This window comes from Girardinichthys multiradiatus, chromosome 11 (assembly GCF_021462225.1).
Source record: "Girardinichthys multiradiatus isolate DD_20200921_A chromosome 11, DD_fGirMul_XY1, whole genome shotgun sequence".
Taxonomy (NCBI): Eukaryota; Metazoa; Chordata; class Actinopteri; order Cyprinodontiformes; family Goodeidae; genus Girardinichthys; species Girardinichthys multiradiatus.
Window position 1 is genome coordinate 31,328,156 of NC_061804.1, and position 6,330 is coordinate 31,334,485.

General features: G+C 41.2%; 1 long non-coding RNA gene across 1 annotated transcript; it reads left to right on the forward strand.

Annotated features, from left to right (window-relative positions):
• The first annotated feature begins 324 nt into the window (after nucleotides 1-324).
• On the forward strand, nucleotides 325-6,039 carry LOC124875884. The gene is made up of 3 exons (XR_007040161.1): nucleotides 325-440; nucleotides 5,528-5,598; nucleotides 5,756-6,039. It is a non-coding gene; the product is annotated as an uncharacterized LOC124875884 (long non-coding RNA).
• Nucleotides 6,040-6,330: the final 291 nt, after the last annotated feature.

Here is a 6,330-nt window from a genome sequence, read left to right on the forward strand (position 1 = left end):
ATTCGGACACTGAAGAACAAGACTTTGATGGTTTCAGTGCGCAGGAAGAAGATGAATAAGGCGATCATTTACTTTTGACCTGGTAGGCTGCAGTGTATATCAGTTAGGAGATATTGGAATGTAGTTCATGCACTGTTCAATAAAAAAGCATTAGCAACAAAATTTGTGTGTTACTGATAACGTACGTATATTTAAAGGTAGCCGTGTTAGCCACTGTTCGAAAAAAAGCATTTGCAATATGCATTTGTTTTTATTACTATAGGGATTAAGTTAAAAGTTAATTTCTCACGTGTAATATCTTTCTGTGTAAATCATATTGCATCGTGGGACACCCGCGGCTTAACATCCGGTGCGGCCTGTACAAGTGCAAAATTTGTTTTCTTTCTAAAATTAGAGCATGCGGCTTTTAATCAGGTGCGCTCTGTAGTCCGGAATTTACGGTAGGTATTTTCTTGTATCTATTTGCTGATGTATGAAGGTCATCACATATCTACTTTACTTGAACAGTATGCTCCCTTGTCTTTCCCATTTTGGCAAGAGCCTTGGAGGAACTGGGCTCTGAAACATTATATAATATACCCCAGGGAAACAGGAAGTCATTGATTAAAAGGTTTTATAAAATGCTTTATTTGCATTTATGTATTTAGGAATTGTAATGGGTCGAGTAAATGTGGCACTAAGGATTTTATAAAAAAACAAATAATACAGCTGCATGGATTTTTCCCCCCACTGAATAGACATACTCAAATTAAAGGTTTAATTCACTGTATAGTGTGCAATAAAAAATTAATTTGTTTTAGGGATTTTCACATATCTTTATCAGTAAATATTATGTGTGGTGTAAGGCATTGAATTTATGTAGGTGCATGGTTGTTTGTTTTGACTGGACAGGCAAGCATGCAACTATTGCAAATCCACAGACATATTTGCAAATGACCACTTTAGAATTAATTCATTTGAATCCAGGTATTTAAATAAACTGTATAAAAACTTTCACTATTAAATGAAATGAAATTAAACTTGTATTGTTTAAGGTCAATTTGGCTCATCCCTTCTGACAGAACTGGTCAGGTTTGCAGGCTGCTTGCTCATACCCAGCTTTTCCTGGATTTTATAATTAGGGCTTTGTCATGGCAACTAATGCTGCACTCCTTTTGTACTCGAAAGTCGGTATTTCCAACCTCCGAATAGGAAGTTTCAACTGAAACGCCCCTGACTGTCTGAATTACGAGTCGGAAATTTGGGGCAACGTGACCATACCCGACCTTCACATTTAAGAAGGCTGCTACTCGCATCACCAGTGGTAAAACTTTCTCACTTTGACTGTTTTTAGCAGTTCTTTATTATTATCAGAATCAGTTTTATTGCCAAGGTTTTACAGACAAACAAGGAATTTGACTCGAGTACACTTTGCTCTCAATAATAAAGAATATATTTTTTAAATGTACATATATACACAACCGACTTTACAATGGAATATAATGTGAGGTCAGTCCAAGTTTCAATTCAATTCAATTTAATTCAGTTTTATTTATATAGTGCCAATTCACAACACATGTTGTCTCAAGGCACTTCACAATAGTCAGGTACATACATTCCAATTAATCCTAACCATTGAACAGTGCAGTCAGAGTTAGTTATTTATTCAAATTGGATAAAAAGTTTTTCTGTCTAAGGAAACCCAGCAGATTGCATCCAGTTAGTGAGTTGTAGCATTCCCTCCTCCTGGATGAGCATGTAGAGACAGTGGACAGGCCCTGGCGTTGACTTTGCAGCAATCCCTCATACTGAGCATGCATGTAGCGACAGTGGAGAGGAAAAACTCCCTTTTAACAGGAAGAAACCTCCAGCAGAACCAGGCTCAGTGTGAGCGGCCATCTGCCACGACCGACTGGGGGTTAGAGAGAACAGAGCAGAGACACAAAAAGAACACAGAAGCACTGATTCAGGAGTACTTTCTATGGGAAGGAAAGGCAAATGTTAATGGATGTAGCTCCTTTAGTCGTTTCACCTAGAAAGAAAGAACAGATAAACTCTGAGCCAGTTTTCAAGGTTAGAGTCTGAAAGAGAGCACATACAGTTAGTTACAGCTAAGCTCAGTCAATCGCCATCTCTAGGAGAGAGAAAGGGTTAAACACTAAAAGACAGGGCCATGTGGATCATCGGTAGAGGGTGAGCATTAAGTTGTTGCCAGCAGAAGCTCGGACAATTCCCCTCTCCAGAAAGGTGTCACAGGTAGACACAGAGCCAGGCCAGGTGTAGCTTCTAGGAAGAGAAAAGAGTGAACAAAGTTAAAAGCTGAAATAACAGCAAATAATTCAAAATTGGAGAGTAGTGTGAGAATGTAGCGAAGAGGGTGAAAGTGGTCATTATGTCCTCCAGCAGCCTAAGCCTGTAGCTTCATAACTACACATATAGTTTCAGTTCAGATTATTTACTTAAATGGCGCTTATTTACAACAATGTCATCTCAAGGCACCCCACAAAGGGTCCCACTGATGGTCATTGTTATATTAAAAACCACAAGGATTGGGATACCTCCCTCTGTCAGACTGATTATAACCATTGGAAAAGAGAAGGGGTCATACAGGTAGCAGAAATGGAGGGTGTGTTTGCACCTCAACCATAACTGAGCCGATTTAGGCTAAATCTGACTCCCCCTTACTCCATCCAACAGGGAGGGAGGAAGGCACCCTCCCTGATAACCTAAGCCACTCTAACTATAAGCTTTATCAAAAAGAAAAGTTTTAAGCCTAGCCTTAAAAGTAGACAGGGTGTCTGCCTCACGGACCAAAACCGGGAGCTGGTTCCACAGGAGAGGAGCCTGATAAGTTTGCATGATGTTGCTCTGAAACTCTTACTGTCCAGTGTTCATCAGAGAAACAGCCTTGGGGAAGAATCTGTCCCTCTGGAGGCTGGCTTTAGCAGACAGCGCTCTGTAGTGCCGACCTGAAGGTAAAAACCTAAGCAGTTTATGTGCAGCGTGTGTGGAGTCTGCAGAGATTTTAGCTGCCATTTTATTGACCCTAGATCTGTACAGGTCCTTCTCAAAATATTAGCATATTGTGATAAAGTTCATTATTTTCCATAATGTCATGATGAAAATGTAACATTCATATATTTTAGATTCATTGCACACTAACTGAAATATTTCAGGTCCTTTATTGTCTTAATACGGATGATTTTGGCATACAGCTCATGAAAATCCAAAATTCCTATCTCACAAAATTAGCATATTTCATCCGACCAATAAAAGAAAAGTGTTTTTAATACAAAAACGTCAACCTTCAAATAATCATGTACAGTTATGCACTCAATACTTGGTCGGGAATCCTTTCGCAGAAATGGCTGCTTCAATGCGGCGTGGCATGGAGGCAATCAGTCTGTGGCACTGCTGAGGTCTTATGGAGTCCCAGGATGCTTCGATAGCGGCCTTTAGCTCATCCAGAGTGTTGGGTCTTGAGTCTCTCAACGTTCTCTTCACAATATCCCACAGATTCTCTATGGGGTTCAGGTCAGGAGAGTTGGCATGCCAATTGAGCACAGTGATACCATGGTCAGTAAACCATTTACCAGTGGTTTTGGCACTGTGAGCAGGTGCCAGGTCGTGCTGAAAAATGAAATCTTCATCTCCATAAAGCTTTTCAGCAAATGGAAGCATGAAGTGCTCCAAAATCTCCTGATAGCTAGCTGCATTGACCCTGCCCTTGATAAAACACAGTGGACCAACACCAGCAGCTGACACGGCAACCCAGACCATCACTGACTGTGGGTACTTGACACTGGACTTCTGGCATTTTGGCATTTCCTTCTCCCCAGTCTTCCTCCAGACTCTGGCAGCTTGATTTCCGAATGACATGCAGAATTTGCTTTCATCCGAAAAAAGTACTTTGGACCACTGAGCAACAGTCCAGTGCTGCTTCTCTGTAGCCCAGGACAGGCCCTTCTGCCGCTGTTTCTGGTTCAAAAGTGGCTTGACCTGGGGAATGCAGCACCTGTAGCCCATTTCCTGCACACGCCTGTGCACGGTGGCTCTGGATGTTTCTACTCCAGACTCAGTCCACTGCTTCCGCAGGTCCCCCAAGGTCTGGAATCGGCCCTTCTCCACAATCTTCCTCAGGGTCCGGTCACCTCTTCTCGTTGTGCAGCGTTTTCTGCCACACTTTTTCCTTCCCACAGGAAGTCTATTCGTTCAGAAATTTCTTTCTGTGTCTTACCCTCTTGCTTGAGGGTGTCAATAGTGGCCTTCTGGACAGCAGTCAGGTCGGCAGTCTTACCCATGATTGGGGTTTTGAGTGATGAACCAGGCTGGGAGTTTTAAAGGCCTCAGGAATCTTTTGCAGGTGTTTAGAGTTAACTCATTGATTCAGATGATTAGGTTCATAGCTCGTTTAGAGACCCTTTTAATGATATGCTAATTTTGTGAGATAGGAATTTTGGGTTTTCATGAGCTGTATGCCAAAATCATCCGTATTAAGACAATAAAAGACCTGAAATATTTCAATTAGTGTGCAATGAATCTAAAATATATGAATGTTAAATTTTCATCATGACATTATGGAAAATAATGAACTTTATCACAATATGCTAATATTTTGAGAAGGACCTGTATAAGTCCTGGATGGAGGGAAGGTCAGTCCTGAGGATCCTCTCTGCAGACCTGTTTGTTGCAGTCTGCCCCTGTCCTGTATTGTGGATGAGCCTAACCACACTGAGATAGACGAAGACAGAACAGACTGAATAATGGCAGTGTAGAAGATGATCAGCAGCTCCTATGGAAGATTGTACTTCTTGAGCTGTCTCGGGAAGTACAGTCTCTGCTGGGCATTATTCCGAACATTGTCTATGTGTAAGGATCATCTCAGGTCTCAAGAAATGGTGGTTCCTAGGAACTGGAAATGGTCTACAGCACAGTGTTGTTGAGGATGGTGAGGGGGGTATGTGGGGGTGGTGTTCTCTGAAAGTCCACCATCATCTCCACAGTCTTGAGTGGGTTAAGTTGAAGGTGGTTCTGACCACACCAGTGTACCAGCCAACCCACCTCCTGTCTATATGCAGACTCATCACTGTCCTGGATCAATCCAATTACAGTGGTGTCATCTGCAAACTTCAGGAGTTTCAAAGACAGGTCCGCTGAGGTGCAGTCATTTGTTTAGAGGGAGAAGAGGAGGTGGGAGAGAACACACCCCTGGGGGGCACCGGTGCTGATGATTTTTCTGTGGGAGAAGAAGCTCCACAGCCTCACCTGCTGCTGCCGATCCCTCTGGAAACTGGTGATCCACTGACAGGAGGAGGTCGGAACTTTGAGCTGAGGGAGCTTCTGGTACATAAATGTTACATTATTTATGTATCATTTAGTCCATCATACACATACTACTTTTCAGTGTTTATAAGACAAGATGTTTGAATCCTGTTTATGTGCACAAAGTACCATGTAGAACAGTGTTATTGTCATTGTTATTGTTGTAACAGTGGCCATAGTGGCCATTTACAAGCAATGAAGAATATGAGTTTTCATGTTTTTTCAGACAAACAGGAAACTGGAACGCTATCACCTCTGAGAAAACATCACTGCGACTTCCCAGTTCTGAGTTCAGAGGTAACACACTGACTTTACTGTCCTGAAGTCACTTTGTGATTTGGCAGTATGTTTAGGGTCTTTGTCCATTTGGAAGTTTTAACTTCCTCGCTGATGTCTTCAGGTGTTGCTGTGGATAATGACACTCTCTTAACAGCTTTTTTTGCTTTTGTTTTAGGGTTGATGTACACATTTCAGATCAAAACAGATTTGTCTATGGGAGGCAGAACCTGTCTCTTCCCCAAACAGTATGATGGTTGGACATGCACATGCTGTTCATACTTTCAAACAATTACTTAAAAAAATGAACATTGCACCTTCAGGCATCTGGAAATTGTACCCAAGGATAAACCAGACTAGTAGATGTCCATAATCTCTACCTGATAGCTTGGATGATATATTTTGATTTTTTCCCCGATGTCACACAAAGAAGTTTTGAAGGTATTGCCTTAAATACATCAATAGGTGTACCCCCAATTATCTACATTGTGACTTAATCTAGTAAAGGTTTAACAATCCATTACATCTTCAATCCTAAAACCTGTTGTGCAACAATAGGTTAATTCACGCACTGGTGTTCTCAAACAGCAAGCACTATACATACAGTATATGCCTCCAAAATTTATTAGTTTTTTAACCAAATATGTCAATTTCAAGTTAAATACTTCAGTCACCAAAATCTTTAAATGGTATAGTAACATTTAATGAGACCGGTAAGATTTAACTAAACTACTAAGTAAAAATTAACAGAAT